Source organism: Heptranchias perlo, chromosome 5, assembly GCF_035084215.1.
Source record: "Heptranchias perlo isolate sHepPer1 chromosome 5, sHepPer1.hap1, whole genome shotgun sequence".
Taxonomy (NCBI): domain Eukaryota; kingdom Metazoa; phylum Chordata; class Chondrichthyes; order Hexanchiformes; family Hexanchidae; genus Heptranchias; species Heptranchias perlo.
The window spans coordinates 97,355,260-97,369,730 of record NC_090329.1 but is presented as its reverse complement, the minus strand read 5'-3'; the positions used below and the strand labels follow the sequence as shown (position 1 = coordinate 97,369,730).

The 14,471-nt window shown below is 43.5% G+C and overlaps 1 protein-coding gene across 1 annotated transcript in view; it reads left to right on the top strand.

Annotated features, from left to right (window-relative positions):
* The first annotated feature begins 674 nt into the window (after positions 1–674).
* ankrd6b (ankyrin repeat domain 6b) overlaps positions 675–14,471 on the top strand; it is a 208,458-nt gene continuing 194,661 nt past the window's right edge. Inside the window, exon 1 of the mRNA XM_067984888.1 lies at positions 675–897. The gene's annotated coding sequence lies outside the window, so the exon portion shown is untranslated. The remainder of the gene's footprint in view (positions 898–14,471) is intronic.

Sequence of the window (14,471 nt, the reverse complement as noted above, 5' to 3'; positions counted from 1 at the left end):
TGCCCTCTGAAGTGGTTCCTGTAAGTGATGAAGGTATTCCTACGATGGTATTAGGTAGGGAGTTCCAGAAATACACAGGAAGTTACCACCAGAATATTCCAGTACCTGACCTCCAGAGGCCTCCTTTGCTCATCTGTGGGGAGGACTGCAGAAATAGTGCCTTTCCTCATTTCTGGTTCTAGGAATGACAAACTCTGGAAGCACCTGAACTGGAGATTTAAAAGCAAAAGCACTGAATGCTGGAGATCCGTCGGTATCCGAAAAAAAGACACGTTAATATTTGACTCTTGGCCAGAATTCACTTTTAACCTGTGTTTTTTTTCTCTCTTCAGAGGCTGGTCTCATTTCTGATAGTCTTGCAGAGGTGAAGTAACGTGTTGCAGTGTGAGGCTGTCGGCCCCAGGGGTCGCTCAGACTGCAGTGTCGGGCTGTCGGCCCCAGGGGTCGCTCAGACTGCAGTGTCGGGCTGTCGGCCCCAGGGGTCGCTCAGACTGCAGTGTGAGGCTGTCGGCCCCAGGGGTCGCTCAGACTGCAGTGTCGGGCTGTCGGCCCCAGGGGTCGCTCAGACTGCAGTGTCGGGCTGTCGGCCCCAGGGGTCGCTCAGACTGCAGTGTCGGGCTGTCGGCCCCAGGGGTCGCTCAGACTGCAGTGTCGGGCTGTCGGCCCCAGGGGTCGCTCAGACTGCAGTGTCGGGCTGTCGGCCCCAGGGGTCGCTCGGGTGACGGCGGTGCTCGATGCTGCTGGAGATTGAAGTGATTATTGTGCAAACTGGGAGATTCAGTCTGCGTAGTAAGAAAGTCAGGGAGCAACAATAAAATCTGCAACTTCTCACATACCGACTGCACAGTCAATATTTGGGGTTGAACAGCAAAATAAAGGACACGATTTCATTCAAAAGTAAGTTTCATATTGCTTTTCGTAACTTTTTTTTTTGCAGGGTGTTTGTATCTGAATAAGGTGGTGCGAAGTCGCTACTTTCCCAAGTGCGTTACCGCATTCGGCTTCATATCGGGTTTGTTGGCCTTTCCCGATGTGCAAGTGCGGAGTTTTGAGAGCTTCCATTACCTGTTTGGTGAAGTTGTGGGTATGCATGAGAGGCAGAGGCGCTGAGAGACTCGGTTCGCTGACTTTCAGTAAAATATGTGAACAGTAAGAGAGTGCGAGGTAAAGAAAGCGACTCGCAGGCACAGGTGAGCCCGGGCTGGCTCCGAGGGGAGGGCGAGATGTGTGGTGTGACTCGGTGTAACACGCTGGTCCTGTGGGGGATGCTGTGGGGGACATGACACAGCCAGTGATAGATTATACAGCCCGTGATCATGTCATTTATGAGCCATCCAGTGATTTATTATTATTATACATTCTGTCCTGTTAAGAGTTTTAGATTTACTATGAAGGCCACGTGTGCTATTGATTTGTTATTGCTTCGAAATCTATTTTTGCGATGTTCCTTAGCTGATGGACTTCGGTTTATTTGAAACGAGTTTTAAACAAAAATCCTACACTGATGGCCAGCAACTTTTTCTTTATCCAACAGAGGTAATACTTTTAACATCAAAATAAAATTGTTGAACAAAGATAAAGTGGAAAATACATTTTGTTTGAACTTCTTTATTCGATAGTTTATTCAAACCACACGAAATATTGTACTAATATACTAGTATAATAAGGGATACCAGACATCGTTTGTCCAAAGGTTAACCTATCTTTATAAGCCTTTGACTATCAAAGAAGAATTGAGATCACTTAAGGATGCAAATTGGGTTCAAACTTAATGACCTAAAATAGTTAACATATTAATTGATTACTCCCTGGAAATATTAACTAAAGAAGAAACCAACAGCATGTTCCCCATTATAGGGGCTTGCACAACTAAAGGTTGACATCACTTGCGTTGGGATTAAAACCAATAAATTCCTAGGGAGGAATGATATTTACACAAGGGTGTTAAGTCTAGGGATTAAATCTTAAAACTTGCTGATGTTCATCATGAATACAGGGGAGGTTTCACTGGATTGGAAATGACTTGCATTTATATAAAACCTTTAATGTAGAAAAACATCTTCAAAACTCTGAAGCAGCTTGAGAAAACTGATATTGTGCCAAAGGAGAGATTGGGAGGTGTGCATAACAGATTGCTTAAAGAAATGAGAGTTGAAGGGGAGGGGAAGGTGGATGAGTTCAGGGAGGGAATTCCAGGAACCCAGAATGGCCTCTGGCAAGATAGTGGAGGCAAGGTGGAATTGTCCAAAGAAGTGGTTGGATGCAATGAAGGAGGTGCAATGAATCAGAGGCCTGTCTTGTTTTAAATCATAAAAGACTCTGGGGTGAATTTCCACAGGGGTTTGCCTGTTTTTCCAGGGTTTCTGCTACTCTTTCGCTGAAGTTATGTGGGAATTCACTCCCTCTACATTTTATTTTTCTTTATAGGTTTTTCTCCCTGATTGCTCGATGCAAAATATCACTTTTCGGTTTGTAGGAAGTGTGGGATTACATGTGGAAGTATTCGTTTGTTCTGGGCCTGAGAATAAGTATCTGAAGTATCAAAATTGTAATTTGGGGGGGAACATCAGGTTTCTCTTTAAAAATTTGTTCTCGAGATCTGTGCTGGGCTGGCAAGACCACATTTACTGCCCATCCTATTTGCCCTGGGAAGGCCCTGATGGTCATCCTTCTCCTTAAATAACTGCGGTCCTTGAGGTGATGGTGTTAGGCAGAGCATTCCAGGATATCAGCCCAGGAGCTATGATAGGTGTTCAAGTCAGGATGGTGTTGTGGCTTGTAGGGAAACTTGAAGGTGATGGTGTTCCCATGATATTGCTACTGTTTTCCTTCTACGGAAAGAAAGGCTAAATGGACACCCTCATCTGTACTTATCTTTGTGGTAACAGCATTTAGGAATTGTATCCCAGTAAAACCGAGCCTAAAGTGAGAAACTGAACTTTCATTAACCAAACAAGCATTATTTGTTACCAACCACTGTTTAATTAGAATCATACAGCACAGAAGGAGGCCATTCGGCCCATTGTGCCTGTGCCGGCTTTTTGAAAGAGCTATCCAATTAGTCCCACTTCCCTGCTCTTTCCCCGTAGTCTTGCAAATTTTTCCTTTTCAAGTATTTATCCAATTCCCTTTTGAAAGTTACTATTGCATCTGTTTCCATCACCCTTTCAGGCAGTGCATTCCAGATCGTAACAACTCGCTGCGTTAAAAAAGAAATGTCCTTAAACCTGTTTACTCTGGCTACCGACCCTCCTGCCAGCAGAAACAGTTTCTCCCTATGTACTCTATCAAAACCCCTCATAATTTTGAACATCTCTATTAAATCTCCCCTTAACCTTCTCTGCTCTAAGGAGAATAATCCCAACTTCTCTCCACATAACTGAAGTCCTTCATCCCTGGTACCATTCTAGTAAATCTCCTCTGCACCCTCTCCAAAGTGCTATGAGGTGAGAAGAGTTGTTGGACAGACAAGAGACACACACAAAAAGAATAAGGTATATTTTTGCAACATCAAAGCAATTTACAGCAGTAGCAGTATTAACAAAAAACAAATTTTGTTGTTTTATACTGGAAAGAATTCTTAACCATTCTAATACTGTTAAATTCCCTCCAGTATACTGTGTATTTTTTAAAGTGAAAACTGTACATTTTTTAAGATGTAACAGATCCTGTTACCTTAAATATCTATCATAGTACTGTATTTTAACGTCCATTTTTCTTTAATATAAGTTGCCCATTCAACCATGCAATTGTCACCCTGATAGTACAAAACTTCTAGTGTACATAACAGAAGAATGTCAAAGTAAGAGATCATAATGAATAGGGTAGCTAGGGCTTATTTACCTCACTCATTCATGCTCTTCTCCTATTTTGATCTTGGGTTAAAGTTAATTTGGAATGGCATATACTTTTGTGATTTTCGTGCCCCTGAAACACTATTATTCAATAGTATAAGAATAGTTTATGCTCACTGATGCGATACAGATCATATTATACAAGTGTGGTGTAGCACAATGTTGAAACACACTATAATGTTAGTATGGTGGGCATGGATTTGTGATTAATTTGATTCGTGCTGAGTGCCAATGTCAGGAGGATTCTAAGCAGAGGCCAGGATTTTCTCTACCAGCAGGGAGAAGAAAACTGAAGGAACATTCATCCATGGCCCATTTAATGACCAGTTACAGATCAGCCTTGATATTGTGCTGCAGATCCTGCCCACAGACCTGAGGTTTGTTGCACAGAAGGAGGCTATTCGGCCCACCATATCAGTGCAGGCTCTTTTCTCGAGCAATCCGAAACTAATCCCACTACCCTGCTCTCTTCCCCAGAGCCCTGTATCAATCCGAAACTAATCCCACTACCCTGCTCTCTTCCCCAGAGCCCTGTATCAATCCGAAACTAATCCCACTACCTTGCTCTCTTCCCCAGAGCCCTGTATCAATCCAAAACTAATCCCACTACCCTGCTCTCTTCCCCAGAGCCCTGTATCAATCCGAAACTAATCCCACTACCTTGCTCTCTTCCCCAGAGCCCTGTATCAATCCAAAACTAATCCCACTACCCTGCTCTCTTCCCCAGAGCCCTGTATCACCTGCTTCAAATATTTATCCACTTTTTTTTCTTAAAAGATGCAATGGCTTCAGGCTCAACCAATCGATCTGGCAAAGCGTTCCATGCTGTAATCTTCCGAGCAAAGAAATTTCTCCTAATATCTCTTCTTACTTTGTTAGTAAGGACTGTATGTAGCGTGGGAGACCAACGGCACAAATTGGCAGTTCGGAGAAGCCTCAGGATGGCTGCTGTGGGAAATTGATAAAATGTTTCTCTGATTCATTCGGGGGTGCTCTTCTGATGTTGGGCTGAGGCACGTTGTTGGGGCAGAGTATAGAAAGCTTTGCTCTGCCTCTGGCTGTGCTATACCTGATCTGGGAGTGCTTGAAACATGAAGATTTCTATTCCTCGGCACTGACAATCCTTCATCCTGTTGAGCACAAGAAAAGGGCGGGGTGGGGGGAGAAAAGCTTTAGGATAAATTATTAATTCAACAAATTGTGAATTAGAAAAAGTATTATTCACTTTCATAAGATGTCCTATACTAGCCTATGTATGCTTATACTGGAGGTAGTATGATAGATGGCTGGCATTCAGCTGCAGGGCAGTAATTCCATCAAGCAGTCTGCTAACACTGTCACCAGCAAGATTAGAGCTCGAGTAGTTAATTTATGAATGTTAGCAGGACTGTGAAATTCAACTAATATCTAGACTAACATTATTGTTCTTCATGCATAGTTCAGTGATTTTAAAGAACACTTTTATCTTTGACTAAGTTAAAAATGAAAGCCAGCATAGGCACAATGGGCTGAATGGCCTCCTGCCATGCTGTAATTTTTATGAATCTATGATGTGGGAGCTGGAACATAGGAATTTCTAGACGAGAAAAGACCAAGGTCCATCTAGTTCGCCTTCTAGCAGCCTGGTAGTCACATGGTACAATGATAATGGAGTTGTTGACTAATTAGGGTAATCGATCTCTTTCGATTAATCTACAACAGACCCAAACATGAGGTGAGGAAAACCTCCAGTGGTGAAAAGTTTTGGAAATCATGGGGCATAAATTGCTCACCCGAGAACGCCATTCATCAATGATGTCCTCTCTCTCTGCCGGCGAATCCAGGAAGCAAACTTGCGAATGTGCACATGCACATGTGCACTAAAACCCAGAAACTGCGAACTTGCTCCCGTTGGTTTGCTGGCAGTTTGACAGGTCTGAATTAAAGGGCCACGGTACGCTACAATCAGTGGAATCAATAACCATGTGTAAACTTACCCACAGCCAGCTGGAACGAAGATACTTACACCACCAAAAGTTACGCTGGAAAATACCAGCTCTGCACTACTTTTTAAAAGCACAATGACTGTGAAACAACAAAAAATTAAATTTAAAAAACATGGAATGTCATGTTACTCAATTTTTTTTGATCATTAAAAAAAATTTTTTTTTACTTTTCACTTCTGTAAGTTTCATTAAATCGTTTGCTTGGCTTTTCACAAAATATGCAAAATTTTTATTTAAACTAACATACAGAAGTTAACTGTAAAGGAATGATTTCTAGTTGCCTGCTTGTGGGTGTGACTTCTCTTCGACAGATTCTGTGGGCGTGGCTTCCATTCCCACAGTCTCTATCGGATCTGAATGAACCTGCGCTAAATTCATAGTGCTGAACTTAAAAAAAAAATTGAAGAGGGAGCAAGTGGACATCTGAGATCACGAGGTAAGTTTTTTTTTCGTAGTTTGTCTGCAGGATGTGCGGACAGCCTTGCCACGCAGGTCGGAGCAAGTTCCGGTCCTGCAGATCCAAAATCACCTGTTCCTTCCAAGCATGCTACACTTACCACATGTCATGTCTCTAAATATTATGTATCCCAAAATATTGTTTTCTGAAAGATATATATCTAATGTGATTGAATCAATACTATCTGCTCATCATCTACCCAAGGACCCTGTTTCATAGATTTGCCTCTCGCTCACTAAAATAATGTTTCCGCAGATTAGTTTTGAATTTCCCCCCCCAGCCCTTTAAGTGTGGGCTGTGACTTCTGGTTCTCTTTTTCTGGACAAGGTGAAGGTGAAGTTGTGTGTCATTACACAATCCATATACTTTTATAGTAGTACAGTACTAATGGGAGTTTTCAAGCAGTGAATTATAAGGAAATATACATTAAGTATTTATATATCGTTACTTAGCTGCCCATAATTTAGGGAATGCACAATTGATTAGTCAGTTTAATCCTTGGTTTCACCCCCCCCCCCCCCCCGCCCTAACTAACAGATAAATGAATATTTGTATTTGCAGTGTCTTTCCAGTATTTGCTTTTGGTATGAAATAACTCATTTGTTAAATCAGCTGTGGGACATCATGATACATTTACTATTAGATTACTGTGCCTATTACTATTGATCATCTAACCGCATTTTACTATGGTGAGGCTAGTTGCCAAAATTCAGGATTTCACAATTGCTTTAGGCACCATTACACTATATGCACCAATAAAGAATGCAATGGACATTCATTGTTCAACCCAACAAATTGTCACATTATTTTTAAAATTAAATTTTATCGGTGAGATAGATACATAAAAAAAGCTCAATTTTTGCTGAAACACATGATGTTTGTCATGATAACAGAATTCTGTTGTCAGCAAACTAGACTATGCTTGTCTATCCAATACTGTGCTTTTAAAAAATAAAAGTTACTTTTTATAATCCATGTTTTCTTTGGTGACTTCACTTGAGCTAGAACCACAGAAAGACACAAAGTTGATGTGTAGCAACTAACTTGCTGTTGCCATAGTATCAACAAGTTTTTTGTTAATTTTATGAATGTTTGTACTCATCAAGGCGAGGGAAGTTACTGCTAGGAAAGGAATACTATTCCATTTTGGATACTCTGTCAGCATCCAATGTGCCTCAACACCAACCCCAGAACAGCATTTCCTACTGCACTAGTGTAACGTGTTTCAAGTCCTTTAGGGAAGGAAACCTGCCGTCCTTACCTGGTCTGGCCGATATATGACTCCAGACCCACAGCAATGTGGTTGATTCTTAATTGCCCTCGCAAGCCACTCAGTTGTAAAATCTCGCTTAAAAAAAAGTCATAAGAATAAAACCGGACGGACCACCCGGCATCAGACCACTAGGCACTGGACACGACCAAGGCAAACCAAGCCCAGTCGACCCTGCAAAGTCCTCCTCACTAACATCTGGGGACTTGTGCCAAAATTGGGAGAGCTGTCCCACAGAATTGTCCAGCAACAGCCTGACGTGGCCATAATCACAGAATCATACCTTTCAGCCAACGTCCCAGACTTTTCCATCACCGTCCCTGGGTATGTCCTGTCCCACTGGCAGAACAGACCAACCAGAGGTGGCAGTACAGTGATGTACAGTCAGGAGGTGGTGGCCCTGGGAGTCCTCAACATTGACTCTGGACCCCATGAAATCTCATGGCATCAGGTCAAACATGGGCAAGGAAACCTCCTGCTGATTACTACCTACCACCCTCCTTCAGCTGATGAATCAGTCCTCCTCCATGTTGAGCACCACTTGGAGGAAGCACTGAGAGTAGCAAGGGCACAGAATGTACTCTGGAGGGGGGAACTTCAATGTTCATCACCAAGAGTGGCTCAGTAGCACCACTACTGACTGAGTTGGCCGAGTCCTGAAAGACATAGCTGCCACACTGGGCCTGCGGCAGGTGGTGAGCGAACCAACACGAGGGGGAAAAACCTACTTGACCTCGTCCTCACCAATCTACCTGTTGTAGATGCATCTGTCCATGACCGTATTGGTAGGAGTGACCACCGCACATTCCTTGTGGAGATGAAGTCCCATCTTCTCACTGAGGACACCATCCAACGTGTTGTGTGGCACTATTACCATGCTAAATGGGATTAATTCAGAACAGATCTAGCAACTCAAAACTGGGCATCCTTGAGGCGCTGTGGGCCATCAGCAGCAGCAGAATTGTATTCCAGCACAATCTGTAACCCCATGGCCCGGCATATTCCTCACTTTACCATTACCAACAAACCAGGGGATCAACGCTGGTTCAATGAGGAGTGTAGAAGAGCATGCCAGGAGCAGCACCAGGCGTACCTAAAAATGAGGTGCCAACCTGGTGAAGCTACAACTCAGGACTACTTACATGCTAAATAGCAGAAGCAACATGCTTTAGACAGAGCTAAGCGATTCCACAACCAACGGATCAGATCAAAGCTCTGCAGTCCTGCCACGTCCAGTCATGAATTAAATTAAACAACTAACGGGAGGAGGAGGCTCTGGAAATATCCCCATCCTCAATGATGGTGGAGTCCAGCACGTGAGTGCAAAAGACAAGGCTGAAGCGTTTGCAACCATCTTCAGCCAGAAGTGCCGAGTGGATGATCCATCTCTGCCCCCTCCCGATATCCCCACCATCACAGAAGCCAGTCTTCAGCCAATTCGATTCACTCCACGTGATATCAAGAAACGGCTGAGTGCACTGGATACAGCAAAGGCTACGGGCCCCGACAACATCCCAGCTGTAGTGCTCGATTGGCACCCCATCCACCACCCTAAACACTCACTCTCTTCACCACCGGCGCACAGTGGCTGCAGCATGTACCATCCGCAGGATACACTGCAGTAACTCGCCAAGGCTTCTTTGACAGCAATTCACAAACCCGTGACCTCTACCACCTAGAAGGACAAGGGCAGCAGGCACATGGGAACAACACCACCTGCACGTTCCCCTCCAAGTCACACACCATCCCGACTTGGAAATATATCGCCGTTCCTTCATCATCACTGGGTCAAAATCCTGGAACTCCCTTCCTAACAGCACTGTGGGAGAACCTTCACCAGACGGACTGCAGTGGTTCAAGAAGGTGGCTCACCACCACCTTCTCAAGGGCAATTAGGGATGGGCAATAAATGCTGGCCTCACCAGCGAGGCCCACATCCCATGAACGAATAAAAAAAAAAGTATCTACGCCAGCTATGATGATTTCTGAATGTAACTGTCAATTAGTGCCAAAATAGGAGCAGTTTTGTGATGTGAGCCTGTGTTACACCCCCAGTAGAAACTGTCCAGTCTTAATTTACACAGGGCTCTGACTGCCAAATGAGACATTCATCCCATTGGACTGGATTCAACCCAGGGTTCGGAGGTGAAAGGATATTGTGCTATCCAATCCCCTCAGCTGCTTTTTAAAAAAAAAATTCAGTTAGCAGGGATGATTCACCTTTTGACATTTTGATTTCTGGCATATCTTGTCTTGATACAAAAGTTTGAGATAATGATGCTTGAAACTTAGCATCACCTTCATTGAAATCCTTATAAGATAGGGCCAGAGTTTTCCATTTCTGTGCTCGCCAGCCTGCGATTTTCTCACCATTCATTTTAATAGGAGGAATGTCAACAGCCTGGCGAGCACAGAAACAGAAAATCCCAGCGTGGTGTATTTCATGCACATGGTATCTTTTTTTTACTAAGCCCATGTTTGAATTTCACCTTTTACTCACCTACGTTTGTTGGTACATTGTCGACTTTATTTCTTGTGACCTTTCCCAGATACAATTGTGAATGTCACTTTGAGAATGTACCATGCCAGAAGGGGAAAACACTTACCAATTTTTTTCATCAGCATAACTTCTCAACATTCAGCTGAAATTTGAAGTGATAAGAGATGGCATTACTTACATTTATTTTAACTTCAATTTAAATTTTGGTTAATGTTTGTGCTAATCAAGCTGTAGAATATGCATGGAAGAAATTGGGACACATTTGCTACTTTAGTGTCTAGTATCGGCATCAATCATGCCCAGCTCAAGCATAACATGGCCAGATACAAAGTAAAGCACTCTGCCCAACAAATCATCTCAACCCCAGCCTCATCCCATGGCAGCAATCCTATGGCCCCTCCGAATGCCGCTGCTGATATGTTCTTAGGTATGGGCAATTTTGTGTCAGTGACCCATGCCAAAAGGAACTGAATTTATATTGGTCAAGCTAGTTTTACATAGGACCCTTGCAGTTAAACAGATTTTCACCCCATCAGTCTGGGCTGGAGTCAAGCCTAGGACTCATGATTTATTTAATGAATTTCAGGGACCCCCTTTTTCATTCAGTCATTCATTAGAAGATTCTGAACTGGTCCTGGTACCGGGCATATATATATCCTGTGTTTTTGGGGCTACGGTGAAAAAAGAACTACATTTTCTAACATAAAGTACATTCACTAAGCATGCTCAATTACAAAGTCCTTTGAACATAGAGAGATGGGGGGGAGGAACTCCACAGGTAAAGATAAAAAACAACACAACTCTTTATTTTCAGTCAATACACAAAATTTCTTATTCATGAACATCAATCAAAAAGTAAACAACTTTAAATTTGATCCAGAAATAATTTTAACTTCAGACAAACAGCAACGATAATGCTCCTCAATTTTCCCTCCCCCCTCGATGCTGTTTCTTGCTGAGGTAAGGGGCCATGGGTTCTGGATGCTCTCTGGTACCTCATCCAGGTGTCCATTCTTAATATGTGAGCCAGTCAGTGATTGTCGGATTACTTCACTGGGGGCATCACAGCTGAGCCTGATTCTGTCACCCAACCTTCAAATGTGGACTTTCCAGCATGGATGATTGGATAGCCATCAGAATAAGGAATAGTTGCTGATTTTTTTTTAAAACTCTCCTCTCCACTGAACCAGTTTTAGTTTCCCTACTGTTGCCTCAGCTGAGATTGGTTAACTCAATACAGATCAAGAATTGGATCTGAAATGTTCCTGGTCCTTGTGGCTCAATACCATTCAAATAAGTTAGGGTTTACATTAAACGCTTTTTGACAGCAAGAAAGTTTAGTAACAGATCCCATATTCCCAGCGCCCCATCATTTCTAGGTTCCACTAGCTCCCTGTGCCCCAGCTAAATGATTTCAAAATCCTTGTCTTTGCTTTCAAATCCCTCAAGCTTTGCCCCACTATATCTTAATAATCTCCTCCAGCCTAATATCCCCCCATGCACCCTTCTCTCTAATACTAATCTTCTTAATCTGCTCCCTCCGTTCCAACATTGACCAATCATTTAGCCGCCACATCCTTGCCTAATTCCCTTTGCCTTGCCACCTCCTTCTCTGCTTTCAAAAATGTCCTCACACTGCTTTTTGACCATACCTTCAACCTTCACCCTACCCCCTTTCCATTTCCCATTTCCCATCTGGCTTAGCAGTCACAATTTTGTCCTCAATGTAAAGCACTTGAACACATCTTCCTGCTCGTGAGGGGTGCTACAGAAATGTAAGTTCTTTTTGCTTTCACAGACCTCAGCAGTACGCTGGTTAAAAGCCCTATGTTTATTGAATACATTTTGAACCCTGAAAAGCAGCAGAGCTTTGAATGATGCACAAAGCTGATTTGTGGTGGGATTATTGGGCAGTGTTTTACTCAGTGGGCTGAAGTGGGTTTACTAGCAGAAAATCATTGCAGTATAAAATTAAAATTGTTTTTCTTGGTTTTTAAAAAAAATTGTATAAATATCTAATTGGCTGACATTTAGCACTGGGAGCTATTTTTCTTTTCTGTCAAAACTACAAAGCAGTTGTAGGTGATCGGTGTGGCAAGTGTCCTTTCCCTCCGCTGTGAGGAGAGGATTTTTCTTTCCTTGATATATGTTCTGTAATGTACTCCTAGATTCCCAGTGCCATTGTAACTTTTATTATTGTCACTGCCGGCATAAACTATAGCAGTCAGTGGTACAACAATCCCAGAGCTGATGTAAGAATCCTGTCCAATGTTTCTTTTTAAAATGTAGAATAATCTTTTTTTTATTCGTTCATGAGATGTGGGCGTCGCTGGCAAGGCCAGCATTTATTGCCCATCCCTAATTGCCCTTGAGAAGGTGGTAGTGAGCCGCCTTCTTGAACCGCTGCAGTCCGTGTGGTGAAGGTTCTCCCACAGTGCTGTTAGGAAGGGAGTTCCAGGATTTTGACCCAGCGACGATGAAGGAACGGCGATATATTTCCAAGTCGGGATGGTGTGTGACTTGGAGGGGAACGTGCAGGTGGTGTTGTTCCCATGTACCTGCTGCTCTTGTCCTTCTAGGTGGTAGAGGTTGTGGGTTTGTAGGTGCTGTCGAAGAAGCCTTGGCGAGTTGCTGCAGTGCATCCTGTGGATGGTACACACTGCAGTCACAGTGCGCCGGTGGTGAAGGAAGTGAATGTTTAGGGTGGTGAATGGGGTGTCAATCAAGTGGGCTGCTTTGTCCTGGATGGTGTCGAGATTCTTGAGTGTTGTTGGAGCTGCACTCATCCAGGCAAGTGGAGAGTATTCCATCACACTCCTGACTTGTGCCTTGTAGATGGTGGAAAGGCTTTGGGGAGTCAGCAGGTGAGTCACTCGCCACAGAATATCCAGCCTCTGACCTGCTCTTGTAGCCACAGTATTTATGTGGCTTGTCCAGTTAAGTTTCTGGTCAATGGTGACCCCCAGGATGTTGATGGTGAGGCAATGGTAATGCCGTTGAATGTCAAGGGGAGGTGGTTAGACTCTCTCTTGTTGGAGATGGTCATTGCCTGGCACTTGTCTGGCGCGAATGTTACTTGCCACATATCAGCCCAAGCCTGGATGTTGTCCAGGTCATGCTGCATGCGGGCTCAGACTGCTTCATTATCTGAGGGGTTGCAAATGGAACTGCACACTGTGCAATTATCAGCGAACATCCCCATTTCTGACCTTTATGATGGAGGAAAGGTCATTGATGAAGCAGCTGAAGATGGTTGAGCCTAGGACACTGCCCTGAGGAACTCCTGCAGCAATGTCCTGGCGCTGAGATGATTGGCCTCCAACAACTACTACCATCTTCCTTTGTGCTAGGTACGGCTCCAGCCACTGGACAGTTTTCCCCCTGATTCCCATTGACTTCAATTTTACTAGGGCTCCTTGGTGCCACACTCAGTCAAATGCTGCCTTGATATCAAGGGCAGTCACTCTCACCTCACCTCACGTCTGGAATTCAGCTCTTTTGTCCATGTTTGGACCAAGGCTGTAATGAGGTCTGGAGCCGAGTGGTCCTGGCGGAACCCAAACTGAGCATCGGTGAGCAGGTTATTGGTGAGTAAGTGCCGCTTGATAGCACTGTCAACGACACCTTCCATCACTTTGCTGATGATTGAGAGTAGGCTGATGGGGCGGTAATTGGCTGGATTGGATTTGTCCTGCTTTTTGTGGACAGGACATACCTGGGCAATTTTCCACATTGTCGGGTAGATTCCAGTGTTGTAGCTGTACTGGAACAGCTTGGCTAGAGGCGCGGCTAGTTCTGGAGCGCAAGTCTTCAGCACTACAGCCGGGATGTTGTCGGGTCCATAGCCTTTGTTGTATCCAGTGGACTCAGCCATTTCTTGATATCATGTGGAGTGAATCGAATTGGCTGAAGACTGGCTTCTGTGATGGTGGGGATATCAGGAGGAGGCTGAGATGGATCATCCACTCATTTGGATCTTATGGTTAATTTTGTTTCTTTTCATGTAGGTGAGCTTTTATTTTTAGTCCAGGGGAACATGCATCACTGCACCATTTTAATATTGTACAGTAGTGTGAGCCATGTTATACTTTTCAGAAATCAATGGTGGTGTTGCATTTCAATTTTTATTACAATCGAGAAAACAGTGGGGTGCAGCAAAAAATTTATTTGAAAAAAAAACTATTACATATATATTATTTTCCCCTCATATCATTACAGTATTGTCAAGAGAAAAGACAGATAACTCAGTAGTAGATTTTCCACATGTAATATTGTTCATTATGCTTCAAATAAAACCTCTGGATTACCTCAACAAAACAGTAGCTGATTCCTGTTGCCTATTAAATAGCTTTTTTTTAAAAAAAGTCTAATAATTGTATAGTTGCAATGGGATGGTAGTCTGAGC